We start from the raw sequence: 14,699 nt of genomic DNA, 5'->3' as shown, positions 1-14,699 counted from the left end.
AGGGCCGGGGTGGCTGAGTGGGTTAAGCAGCCAATCTTGATTTTGGCACAGGTTAATGATCCTGGGATTGAGCCTGGTGGCAGGCTCAGCACTTAGTGGGGAGTCTGCTTGAGGATTCTCTCTCTCCCTCCGCCCCTCCCTGCCATTTGTGTGTGCATGCTCTCTCTCTCTCTAAAATAAGTAAATAAATCTAAAAGAGAGAGAGAGAGAGATATGCACAACACCTAAAAAAGCTATCCAAACACCAAAGTTTATAATGCCATTTAGAAATAATAAAAATTTGGAGCATAGTGTTCCATTTTTATTCCTATGCATTTAAGGTATAATTAACATATAGTATTTTACTTATCCTTATCGTATCCCTGAGATGTAGGTTAGAAGACATTCTTAATATACTGAAGAATAGAATATGTGCCTATATTGGAAAAAATTCCACATAAACCAATAACAGGTAATCATACCAGCTCTAGTAATTCATGTTGAATCTATTTTCAGTGAAATAGCAACATGATCAAGGTAAAGTCTCTTAAAAATTACGGTCTCTTAAAAATGACTTCAGTTCTCTATTTTTGTGCATGTACACACAAATTGTGATGTCTTTATTAGGTGGGAGTACAAAGAACCCAAACAAGAAAAGCAATATAGGAAAAATGATGGTTAATAAAAGGTTACAAAGTGTGGGGCACCTGGGTGGCTCAGGTGGCTAAGCCAACTTAATTTTGCTCAAGTCATGATCTCAGCATTGTGAGATTGAGCTCCATGTTGGGCTTCACACTGGGCATGGAGCCTCCTTAAGATTCTCTTTCTCTCTCTTCCTCTGCCCCTCCTCCATCTCTTAAAAAAACCCTTAAAAAAGGGGTTACAAAGAATGACATTTTAAATTTTTTTAATTGACAAATGTAATATGGTATACTTTAGGAAAGATCTTTTTGGGCAACATTTGTTTCTTCACCCAGTGATGTTTAACTATGATAAGTAATATACATATTATATACATATATGTGTATATATGTGTGTATATATATATATATATTAGTGTTCTTTTCTGTCTGGCTAAGAAAGTCTAACTGAAGTCAAGAGGGCCCTGGATAATGGGAATCCACTAGACAAGGCACTCTGATGTAAACAGTTTCATTCTGACTCTTACTAGAATCTCTGTTGGCCAGATGTAAAGTTGTATAGGTCCAGCAGCAGCAGCCACTACAAAAAGTCTGCATCAAAATTTTGGCACACTGGCCATTACTTTTCCTCTGAGGGATGACCATATGATTCACTGAAGCAGTGGCACAGTCGGAAATTCCTCAGATTTCACTGACCACATTTCTGGGTGTGTCACTTACCCCTGTGTTGACTGGCTCCCCACGTTGGCAGAGCAAGCAGGGCTTTATTCAGAGCAAAAGTGGTTTGTGATATGTCACACATAGGCTTTACCTTATAATAAGCCACTAAGACCAGGTAAGTTTTGTAATAGATGATGTATGAACTCTCGGGTAGGGTATGCCTACACAATGCCAACTTACCTGACTCAAAGTGGAAGCTTCAGTCATTATTATTATTATTTTTATTACTATTATTATTATTTAGCTACAGATTTACCAACCTCTACATTTTTAGAGCGTTTATAGCTATTAGGTGTAAGCAAACCTTGATGACTTTTTTTTTTTTTTTTAATTTAATGTTTCCATTGACTGTCCTGGCAGACTGCAAACTCAGTCATAGCCTAGAATACTCAGATAAGTACCTCTCAAAGGATCTATATTCTGTGAATCAAAAGTATTGATGCCAATTTGGAGCCATGCTCAGTCTGAAATCTGCAGCCGATTATTCTTTATATGGGGACAACACTCTTTTCCTTTCTGTAAAGCAACTCTGGAAACTGACAGCAAAGCCAGAGCATTTTTTCTCATAAGCAATTCAATTTGAATGATTCATGGTTAACACAATCCCTTATATAAGCATGAATGAACAAATTCACATGGAGGAAAGCCTATTAATTTATATTTATTTTTGAAATACTTTAACTTTTGTAGTATTCAAAAGTCCTTCAAAATCAGTACACACATCACACACAAATACACAAGCACACAGAACTTGGGCCAATACTTGTAAAAATGGTCATTTGGAGTGGATCTAAATACATGCCCATTATAACTAGAAATATACAACAGGAGGTTTATATATCCAGTGACTGAATTTAAACAAAAATCTGGCTATAATTCAACATTTAAATCCAAAAGCAATTTACTGAATGCCTGAGTTCCAGACCAAAGTAGCTCACAGAGTATAATCCAGTGACTAAAACAATGCAAACTGTGCACACTTACATTTACATTTACCATAATCACACATGGGATAGTTATATTGTAATTAACTTGATGAAGAGTGGGTGTGTGCTTCCTGAATTCATCACCCGAGAGAGAGTGCCAATACAGTTGAGGTATCACCAATGTCAATTAATTCTGTGTACACTTTCATCCGTGTATCTGTGATTCTGTTGTGGTTTTCACCCACATTGCTCCCACTTTTGCTTCCTACTATTGAAAACATGCTCCTTGGAACTACATTTCTGCACTTATATTTCCTATAATCTCAGATTTTTAAAAATTTGTCTTTCTTCTTTTTCCCTGTCCATGTCCTGAAGCCCATCATTTGCTAACCCTAAGGCCTCCACTCCTATCACCTGACTAGTTTTTCTTTGGTGGAAAATGAGTGGGACGCTTGAACAAGGCTTTTGGCAAATTGCACACCAGCTTCCATCTGTTTTCCAGCTGTTTCAACTGAGGCAAATATCCCTCCGTTTTCTTCAACCTCCTGTATCCTATGCCAAATGGTAGGTGTTGAGGGGGGAATCTGGAAACTGCCATACTTTCTTCCCTACAGCCACAAACAAAATGTCACCATCTGTACAGTATATTCCAATGTAAAATATTACAATAGTTGTTTCTCGTCTCAGATGCTTTAAGGCACATGTGGGTGCACTCTCACACTCCCTCGCTGCTTGGAGGAAATGTTGACTTATGTGTTCAGGTAGAGTTGGCAGTCCCAGTTCCCTAACCTTTTGCTCCCTGGGACTATGCTAATGGAAGAAGTCTGCAATACTTCCGTGGAGGATAAAAATTGCCCTCCAAGGATCATTTCTGTCTAGCATTTAGAACTTCTCCACATGTGACTTTTTATTTCCCCTAGTGCAAGAGGATGCCAAAAGATAATAATGTTTTATTGAAGACAAGTAATGTAAGGGCTTGGTCTGTTCACTAGTGCCATAGAATGCTTTTTAGCAAAAGAGAAATATTAAAGTATGATTGAGTATATTTTTTTGGCTAACCTGGGTAAGCTTATTAACTTGTTTAAATGAGGAATATAATTTACCTATGTCTGTAAAACATCAAAATGTAAAGGAATGTCTCTATAGCTTAGACTACAATGAATATTTATTCCATACTCCAAAGGAAGATTGAATACTAAGCCATTGTCTATTTTAGTCCTTTGCAACTTCTTGTATCAATGTTTTTGTACTCTATTCAAAATGATAGATATTCTGTTATTATTAACAAAGCTGCACAAATGGTTGGTATCGGAAGCTAATAATTATAATTACATGGGCATAAGGATTGTGGATGGAGGCAGGGAAATTTATAGAATAATCCTATTGGTGCTAGTATTTTCACATTTAAATGGGAAATAGCCTACCTTATGGAAATTTATCCAACTTGCTACTCCAGCTTCTTAATGACTAGGAATATCAGCTTCTCCAGACTTTTTTCCAGAATAAGCAACCTTCCCAGGGGTTCTTAAATCCTCTTGCCAATCCATGATCCACTCTCCAGATTTGAAAACCATAGCTTAGTGATCTACTATTACTAATGAATATTATATACTGAGATGTTACAGGAAAAAATATGATTGGAAGCCACTATACTCATTCTCGAATAAGAATTAGTTCTGAAAACATTCACTATTTCTTGCACCTTTGATGTGAAAAACATAGAGCTATAATAATTGTTTCTCTTTACTTATACAGCAAACCCAAATTTCAAAGACCATTTTTAGTTTAGTATTGGTAATAGTAATGGCAATTCAACATGCAAAAATAATTCTACAGAGCCTCCTTGCTCATTGCTCCTTTGATTATCAGTCAATAATTCATTTCAATTCCCTACTTTTTGTGCACATAAATACAGGAATCCATTTTTACCTTGCAGCCTCCTCTTAGTGGAGTCCCTTTGTTTTTAAAGAATGACACGTTAACAATTGGTTTTAATTTCATTACCTTGCCCTTCTTATTATTTAATTACTATGTAGTTCTTTCTATAATAAGAGTATGTCAACCTAATGGTCCTTCCTCTATGCCACAGAAACAAAGTAAAATACAGAAAGAACTAACAAATTTTGATAAAATTAATATTGTACAATTCCAAATATTCTTAAACAAAAGAGTATTTTGGTTAAAAAATTAAACAGAGGCAAAGACACACAAAATGAAAATACAATGCAACTTACTCGAGTCAAATTTAGCATAATTTTAGTTCTCACTACCAAGTTCAAAGTATTTAACACAAAAACAAAACCAGCATATGTCTTCTGGGTAAATGTAAACTTCTTCAATCTTGCTACATACTTCTAGGATTAGAAACTGGTTACAGATGCCCAGAATTGACTTTATGCCTCTTGCTATATTCCAGAGAGAAAACATAAACTACAGAAATATCATGGCCATCTGTCCAGCAAAAGAAGGCACACATACATGTTTGAATTGTGCCTGCTAGCAAAGGACTTTACAATAATCACCATTTGCACTCCAATGGAACACCTAGTGAAGAGCTTTTGACATATATTTTCCTGATCCTATTAGTTTAAAGAATGCACCCTTCCTGTGAGATCTCATCAAATGATCTGTGCTCCTTTCTTCCAATGATTACCACATTCTGTGGTAGTCGTGGATCCTTTGTTTCCTCAAGTAGGATATAAATGTTTCATACATACTACTGTCCTCATTTATTCAGTAGTTGGAGGCAAATATAAAGATAATCCTAGCATCCACGTTACATCCCAATTCTTGCAGAAGCAATGGACAAGGGCATGCAGAAGATGCAAACTTCTATAGGCATCCCCCATTCACCTCCTCCTCAATTCTTATGTCAGGAAATGGCTTTGTGTTCCATGGTGTTACTGTAGCCTTGAGAGAATAAAGAGGGAAACAAACTCTTTTCAGAAGTTAGGGATAATAAGTAACTTGGCAGTGCCAGAATTGTGACATTTCTAGTTTACAGCTGTCAATATAGCAAAAAGGATGGAAATCTCTTATGGCTTCCGAAAACACCACACCGCTTTTGCAGTAAGGCACCAAAATTTTCAGTACCAATTCTGCTAGAAGCTTGGAACAGGAGAGCTTCTATAAAGGTTTTTTGTTTTGTTTTGTTTTGTTTTTTATTCTGGAAGACAAATCTATATCCTCTAACAGTGTGAGGGCTTGCACTTATGTCGTGATTCTGAGACTTTTTTGTTAAGCCACCAGTATCTCTAATGTATTTTTATAGCGGTAACTCATAATAAATTGAGTTTCTTATTCATCTTCATGTTTGCTTTGCTTCTCGGAATTCTAGACTCCAGCTAACTTAAGATTAAAAAATGTTCTTTACTCATCTTCATATTCCCAATATTAAGCACCTAATTCCGAGTTTTTGCTGGAACTTGGATTTTCATGCTGTTTGTGGATTATGATTCCAATGATAATCCTAAGGGGTTTTGTTCATTTATCAGAATTTAAATTATCTTCAGCTTAAAAAAAGAGAAAACACCACAGCAATATTACTTTATATTAGCTTTTCAAAGCACTTAATTAATAGGAGATGGGAACAAGGAATATTATTTACATTTTATATCTGTAATGATATCTCTAAACATGTTCAGATAGAAAAGCAGCAATTTAAATTATAAAATTTAAAACTGAGGAGGCTGGAGGCTTTGGGTGGCTCAGTTGCTTAAGTATATGACTTAGTTTTGGATCAGGTCATGATCTCAGAGTCGTGAGATGGATGTCCATGGGTAGGGCTCTCCTGCTGCGTAGAGCCTGCTTAAGATTCTTTCTCTCCCTCTCCCTCCCCCTTTGCTCTTAAGGCCTCCCACACTCTCCCTGTTTGCACAGGTGCATGCATGCTCTCTTTCTAAAGTAAATAAGTAAATAAAATACTTAAAAAAATGAGGATACTAAATGTTATACAAATGAAGGAACAGACCGTACACAGATTATAATTACTATTCTTAGCACTATTAATTGACATATTGGACTAGATAAACCTTGTTAAATTTATATTCAGTGAAATATGAATATAGGGCATTTTAGGATGTTTGGCAGCATTCAGGTTTGTACTCACTAGATGCCTGTAGCAACTCTCAAGCCCATTTTGGCACTGTCAAACACTACACAGAACTTTCAGTTCAATTTAAAATCCAGATAAACAACAACAAAAATCAAGGTAGACAATGCATTTTTTAGTATATCCCAAATATTGCATGGAATGTATTTACATTAAAACTATCAAAAGTTAATCAGAAATTAAAATTGAACTGGGCATGATGTATTTATATTGGCTAATTCCTGGCAACCTGGTCCCAGTTATGGCATTCAAAAATGTTTACAAATATTGTCCAAGTCTCCAAAGGGAAAAATCTCTCCCAGTTGAGCCCCACTGCACACAGGTAATACTTGAGACAAGATATCAGTAACTCCGTGGTACACAACTCTCTCTAGGAGTGATCAGCTTGATTCAGAAGTTAAGGTGAATTTCTTGTGTGTAAATAATACCTTCTTTACGCTATGGCCAATCCTTGTCTCTTTCAACTCAACGACTGGATTGTCTCATGATAAAAATTGCTCAAAAAGTGTTTTTGCCAATGCTAATCTATCCAAATATATAACTGCAGAATAATAATTTCTAAGAATTTCTGAGATTCTGAGAATTTCTAACAATTTCTGAGAATTATCCAGACAAAACAGTAAAATGGTGCATATAAAATCGTTAAAGCATTTTTTTTGCCATTTCTCTAAACTATCCTGTTAGAGATGTGATGTGTCAATAGATTTCAGAAGAGAGCATTATGTTTCTCTAGCACATCAAAGCACATAATACTAATTTAATTATTCTATTATAATAAATCTGAAACAGCCTGACTTAATATGCATGAATTTTAGAGTCTGAACAGTCCTTACAAATCATCTATTTGGAAACCCGCTCTATTTATAGATGGGAAAAATGAGACTCAGTGACTGAGGGGCTCACTCAAGGTCCCATACTGTCATACAATGTTTCTGGCTTCCAGTGTCAGTTATAGAAACAGACATAAATCCATTTTACAGACCTCCCTAAATATCCTTTACCCCTTGCATGGCCTTTTCATAAGAACAAAGATTGAGAAACATCAGCATTTTTAATTGTGATACTAAATATGGCTAAGAGCACCATCTCTGCCACTTATCTGCTTATTCCACTAATCAAATCATCCCTTTTTCTCATCTTTAACACAGAATTAAAGTGAAGTGGATTAACTTAAGTAAATCATTCGGCACAGTGCCTGCATATTGTGGAAACTCAATAATCAGTTGTAAGTTCTAGCCATTATTAAGGAAGGACCTTAATACTGCATCTCAGAATCTCAGTAATTGACAATGATAGATTAATAGAATCAGGTTTTAGAAGTTTTTTTTTTTTCCTTTAAACTGTAGGAAAATTTTCTCTCTCTAAAATAAATAAATAAATAAATAAATAAATAAATAAATAAATAAATAAATCTTTTAAAAGGGGGAAGGAGAGTGCCTGGGTGGCACAGTCTTTTAAGTGACTGATTCTTGGTTTCAACTCTGGTCATGATCTCCGGGTCCGGAGATGGTCCTAGTCGGGCGCTGCCCTAAGCACAGAGTCCTCTTGGGTTTTTCCTCTCCTCTCCCTCTGCCCCTCCCACCACTACCTCCTGCTCTCTCTCTCTTAAATCAATCAATTAATCAATCAATCTTTAAACGGAAGGTAAATCTCATTCTGAAAACAAAACTCAATATAAAACCAAAAAAAATTTATAATTTGCATAGTAACTAGCAAGCTTCTATTTTACACTGACAATTAATGAATCCCTAAAAATACCTCTGTTACTTTTGATTAGTCTACAAATGAAATTAAGTTTAAGATTGAATTATGATTTTCCAGTGAAACTGTTGAGGTGACAGTTTATCTAAGTCCTGTGGGATCAATGTCTGAATTTTTTTTCTCTGAAAGCTTTTATTTAAAAATTTGATAAAACTTAACTGGCATATCCAATGAACTGGAGTCAGGTTGTGTTTGTGTTGTGTGTGTGTGTGTGTGTGTGTATTTCTTCTCCTTTAAAGAATCCTAGCAGCCGTTTACATGGATTGAGATAGTTTAGGTAGATAGGAGTCACATTCTGTTTTGATGTTAGGGCATACAAATGTTTATTAGCAAACACTATTAAATAGGTTTAAAAAAAACAGGTCAGGGGTATTTATTAAACAAATAAACATACAAACTTACTCTCTTAAATACTGTGCACTTATTTACTTCCTTAGAAATATTATCTAATAATTTTCCTCTCATATAGAAGGTTTGAAAATAAATTATTTGTTTCTTAACCTCAGGTATAATATTAGAAGATTAATGGCAAATAATTTATAAATTGATTTTGCTTTAATTTCATAGTAGAAACTATAAAAAAATAAATAATACATTAAAATAATAAAATAAAAACAATCATAAAATCCCAACCAACCAGGGGCTCTGGTTCAGGAACCAAGCAGCAGTTAGTTTCCTTCTGATTGCTGTTGGTAGGGTTAAATGCTTTTGTCATCTATTTCTTTATTGCAGCTGTACCAGCAAGAAGGAAAACAGTCTTCGGATGACTCATCTGCATTAAAGTCAATTTGTGATTATTTTTGTAAAGGGATTTTCCCAACTGGAAGAAGTGTAAGAATTTAGAACTTACATTTATGGAACACTATTTAAATCCCTTCCACAAATAGAATTCTATTCACACTGACTAGGGAACACCTGCTTTCTATTAAATAAATAAATAGGTGAATAAATAAATAATCAGCTCTTATTAAATCATCTACTTGTGTGATTTGACAATTTCTCTAAATAACAAAGAATAAAGAATAAGTCTGATGTAAATATGCTTGAGCATAATATGAAAATGACGCACGTGCTGATGGATCTCAAAATGTACAAGTCATATTATCCTCTTTCTCCTCAGCATCATTACTACTATTCACTACTTATATATATTTTGAGTTAAAAAAAAAAACAGCAATGAAATTCACTTGGAAAAAAGTCTGAAACATGAGATCTAAGTATAGGGATCAAATGGTAACTGAAAAGGATTTTTGACAATAAAATGTTTAGAACTTCTGGCCTGTGCCATAAAGAATATGCAAGCAAAGATCGTTGGTGGCAGAGACCAGTGAAGCTAGAATGGTTGCAAGAGTCTAAAAGAGTATGAATAATAGGAAAAGATGAGGCCTCCATTTAGTTCATAAATATTATTCTGAGAGGTGGAGGAAGAGGTTGAGGCCAGAGATACTGATTCTAGACTTCTATTTCTTGGACAAAGGAAGATAAGAATGATACCCAAGTCCAGAATCTGCTTGCCTATAGAGAAAGGCCATTAGGAATTGACAATATTGTTGAACTGTGAGGCTAAATAATAAAGTGTCATTTACATACCAATTTATGCTATAATTCATTTTTGAACCAGGTTTCTACAGCCTATACTCTTATGTTGACAGTGGTGTGCTATATATATATATATATAAAATTTATTGTGTCATGTGCTAGCAAATGGGTCAGTCCAACATAATAATCAGTCCTAGAGTAGTTTATAATCAATTGGGAATAAAAGCTGATACAGATAAATCTATAAATAATTATAAATAGTTATTTGGGGTATAACATCACAAGCACCTGTTTATTAAATTTAATATTTGGGGATGTATAGCTTGTGTTTTCATAAGACCGTTTTGTGGAAATATCTGAATAATATCACTATTACTACATTTCATGGGGGGTGATAATATAAAGATATACATATATATTTGCATATATAACAGATTCTAACCACCTACCCATGAAGCCTTTAATCCCACATATGGTATGAAACATTCTATAAAGTCTTAATGATTGCTATATAGGAAACTTCTAAAAGACTTTTTGAAGGTCTTAAATGCAATTATACATTTGATATAGAAACTTAAGAACTTAAGGGCAATTATCATCTATCCATCCATAATAATTTAAAGACTAACTTGAACGTAAGACTAAAAGAATTACACTAGGAAAATTTTTACTGAAGTCTAAAAGATAAAAATTATCGTAATACCTCCTATATTATACTACATGTGAAAAAACTTCTACATCTATTTCTAATCTCTACCAAGTCAGTATACCGCTTTAAGCTAGGTTTGGCAGATAATTCATGGCTTGTAACTTTACATCAAATTGAGGCACTCCACCAAAACTCACAATTTAATAAAATATTTTATTTTTTTCATATGTCATAGATCACAGACTATAGTTTTTGAAATGTTTCAAAAGCTTTTGAACGTTACATATCAAATAGCATTTAGTATTCCACTACACCCTGGAGGGAAAGGGTGTTTCCCTTTTCCATTTCACAAACATTTTTGTTGTACCCAGTACTTGGGAGTCAACACCGTGTTGTACAGAAGACATGTATAGTTTGCTCCTAAAATGTAATTTTCCAACACACACATACACAAAGCATATCCTCTGCTTATCTTGTAATAATTTCAATCAGTGGACAGATCTATGTACACATTTTTAAAAGTTCTGCATTGATTAAACAGAATTGTGATTATAATTAGAGCTGTATAAGTTTACAGCTTTACATACTTACTGTTTAAAACTTTTACATATTTAGAAGGGAAGAATGACTTGGGGGAAAGTAGCAGGAGCTTTGAAGTCTGCCAACCTGAGTTGGAAATCCACTGTTGCTACTTACTGTGTGGTCCTCTGAGCCTGTTTCTGAAATTCAGATTCCCCATTTACAGAATCCACATGGGATTGTTATAAAGAGAAAAATTAGGGAATTTAAAGTGTGTATATCTAAGATATAGAACCAATTCACTAATATATATTTATTATTAATAATATTATTAAACTAAAGAAGTATCATGAATCAGACTTAATTAACTGAAATTTTTACTAAATCACATTTATTAGACTTTTAATTTTATATGAATCACTTAACTGTCATTTCACACCTAGCCTTTAGCGAAATGTATCTTGATGTGTTTTTTAAAATGAAACTGATTTGAAAAAAAAGGTGATCATATTTTTTTAGCTTTTTCTACCCATACATATTTTAAAAGACCCAGCTGTGCTCATAATTTCTTTGGCCAATCAGCAAGGTTTAATTATGTTTCCTTTAAAAAATAAATGGGTTTTGCAAGTCTGTATGATTTTATTTTTTTCATATTTTCTTTTTACAGCTTTGCTACTAAAAAGTAGAGTCAAAATTATACTTTTTTTGAGTATAATTAAATGGCACTATCTTTTATTTTCAAAGTAAACCAAATAAAAAGTGTACATTTGTACGTACGTAAGTAAATACATATATATGTATACTTTAAACATTTAAAATATTTTGTTTGCTTCAATCACCACTGGTCACATATGCATGTAGTCAAAGTCATGCACATATCTGGCACATAAATAAAACATTTGTAGATTTTTACATTTTTGATCACTTGTGCAATATTTGAATACTCTTTTTGAATGATTTGGAATGAATCACTCCCAGTTGTGTACTGATAGGAAGGGAAAAATCCTATGGTAGTTCAAGTTGCCACTTTCCATGATGTATATACTTTCACCTTAGGGAATTTCAAGCCACTAAGTTAAGGTGATATCAACTGGTTCTCAAACTTCCCCAAAATTTAACAATTGACTCCAGAAAGTCCCTCCTTAAATGGCCCCAGCACAGCAGTAACACCCCATTTCACAAACTAAATTCTGATATCCAGAAACTATCATAAAATCATAAATAGCAATGTCTACAGTAATAAAGTCTTAGAAAAGAAAGAAAGATCAATAAGGCTAAGAGTATATGTTTAGCTAATTTGGAAATGATCTCAAGGACTAGACAATAGTATTTACAACAGTATTCTAAAGTTCATCTATAAACTAATAGTTTGATCTGATAATCAATTCACCAAAATGTGTAAGTCACAGAAACTCTGCTCATGCTATTTTGGGCAAAGAAAGGCTAGGAGTTACTTTAAATAAGTAAAAAAGATTTATTTTTAATCTTATGCAATACATAGTAAACTACCACCAATCATAAATTTTTGGGTATCCAGCAATAATCACTACATCTAAGTATTTTGTTGTTTAAATGATATAATAACTGTGCCAAACCTAAAGAATACTATAAAATACATCAATAAGAAAGAGGACCATCCTTCAGTATCCAAATACTGGAAACTAAAAATATACACATAGTCTCATACCAGTGAAAAGAAACTCCAAACTTCCCACAACTGCAATAATACTTTCCTTTTAAGATGGAAATTGAAATTATTTTCTCTTGAATATATTTCTACGTTGAAATTACTTAAGGAACTTATAACTGAAAACAAAGGAAAATATTTAAGAATTGTTTGGAAAAAGACCATAGAGTACCTAAATTTGGGGGGCTGTCAACAAAGAAAAAAAGCATTTCTCAGAGGGTCTCTGGACTATCATGCTATTTTAAGTACCACACAATGTAAGTAAAAAATACAAAGTACCTGGTGTCTAGAAAGATGTTGGCTTACAAATAGCAAACAGAAGGAAAATTACACAGAGGGATATAAACCTTGTATTCTGAGGAATGCATATAAGTAATTTTGTGTCACATGCATTTAAGTGTGTGCCTGTGTGTATGCACATGTGGCAGTACTAAAGGGGAAGTTTTCTTATTTTTAAGCTTACATTTAATTATAACATCAGGGAATCTTCCATAATGGGCACTTGCTATGAAAAACTGGAAATGAAAAAGAATGTGTTTATAATTAAGCTCCATGTTAGCAGTCCCACAATAAATGTTCATTAATCTATTCTAAAACACTAAGCTTTCTGGGGATAGCTATGGAAATGAAAATGGCAACAGGCTTGGCATAAAAATCTCAGCGCTCTCATCTCTCTGCACTGACCTAACAGTTGTAATGCCGTTATTCTCAGTTTACTGCCAGCCTTGTAGATTTCCTAAACAGACTAGTGAGATAATAGACATAAAAGTACTTCATAAACTTCCCCATAAATAAATACTTTAACCAGAGATAAAGTTTCTAAAGCACTTTGAGATATGTTTTCACAATATAATTGCATTTTTTTTCTCCCCAGATCTCGGACGAAGTGACATTGGCTTTCTATTATCAGCTCTTTCACATACTACACACTTACCTCTTTCCACTCTGGAATATACTATTTCTCAACTGTAGAAGAGACTATCTTTGCAACATATGAAAGTTTTGAATTCCAGTTTGATAAAGTATATTAAGCTCAGTAAAATCCATGCTATTAAAGATCTGGGCTATGGGAAATACTGTATTTAAGCGATCATGTTTTAAATGCTTATTATATTACAAACAGATCTCCATCATGTGCTTACTTGGCTATCAAGCAATGTCTTATTAAAAGTACTCCATGGAACATGAGAAGGTTTTCATAATGAAGAGAAAAAGCTCTATAATTCCTAATTATATTTAATCACCAATTTGAGAACTCCAGTATTTTTCATGTAAATAAATCACACTGACATAAAATTAATATCCGAAGTATGAAAGAATAATAATTTAGTGAGTCCATGTTAAACATTGCTAAGATAATAATTGATTTAAATAAGTGTTTTCTCTTTACCCCAGCTCATAATCCTCAAGGTACTATACAGAATGTTGTTCATAGGTCAAAATGTATTTGCCATACTAAATGCAATTTTGTCACATATTCTATTTTTATATACATGTGGATACATACCAAGACACAAATATAACAAACATATTTATTATATGTTAAGCAAACCATAGCTAAACTTAATACTTTACCTAATGTTCATAAGACTCAAATATAAGAAAAATTCCTTAATTTAGGTATTTCAATAGTTTCATAAGAAGAAAGTTTTTAATAGCTTAAGTAAGGTCTTTTCTGATTGTGATTATGCTCTAAAAATATCAGTTGACATTTCTCCTGTGAAAAAGAAATCATCATACAATTCCCACAAACCTATGATACTTAGACATGCATAAAATGACTGTAGGAAGAACTGTCAAGGCTGATTTTAACCAATAATCCAGGTTTGTCTCATGAAGCCATGAGACATACCGTGTTATGGTATACCATAACATTATCTCAGTGAGGTCTCTGTGCTTCCCACATTAAAATGGTAGGACATTTCCAGACATATGGCTCAAAGATATGTTTTAGTAAATTCTATAGCTAAATTCAACAAGCACTAAGATTCTGCTTGTTATGCAAAAGTCTGCTTTGATGGCTTGATTTCTTTGTCTTCTCATATTACACTATTTCCTTTCCTTAAGTAATTGTATGCATTAACATAGCAAAATCTCAAGGATCACAATCTAGGTTCTAAAATGTAAAGACAGGAAGCTCAATTTTATGGAACATGTAACTAAAGCT

General features: G+C 33.6%; 1 protein-coding gene across 1 annotated transcript in view; it reads right to left on the bottom strand.

Moving 5' to 3' along the window:
• Positions 1 to 14,699, bottom strand: part of MEOX2 (mesenchyme homeobox 2) — a 65,298-nt gene that overhangs the window by 17,619 nt on the left and 32,980 nt on the right. The gene's annotated exons all lie outside the window — the stretch shown is intronic.

This window comes from Canis aureus, chromosome 18, assembly GCF_053574225.1.
Source record: "Canis aureus isolate CA01 chromosome 18, VMU_Caureus_v.1.0, whole genome shotgun sequence".
Classification (NCBI taxonomy): Eukaryota; Metazoa; Chordata; class Mammalia; order Carnivora; family Canidae; genus Canis; species Canis aureus.
This window is presented reverse-complemented; position numbering and strand designations above follow the sequence as displayed.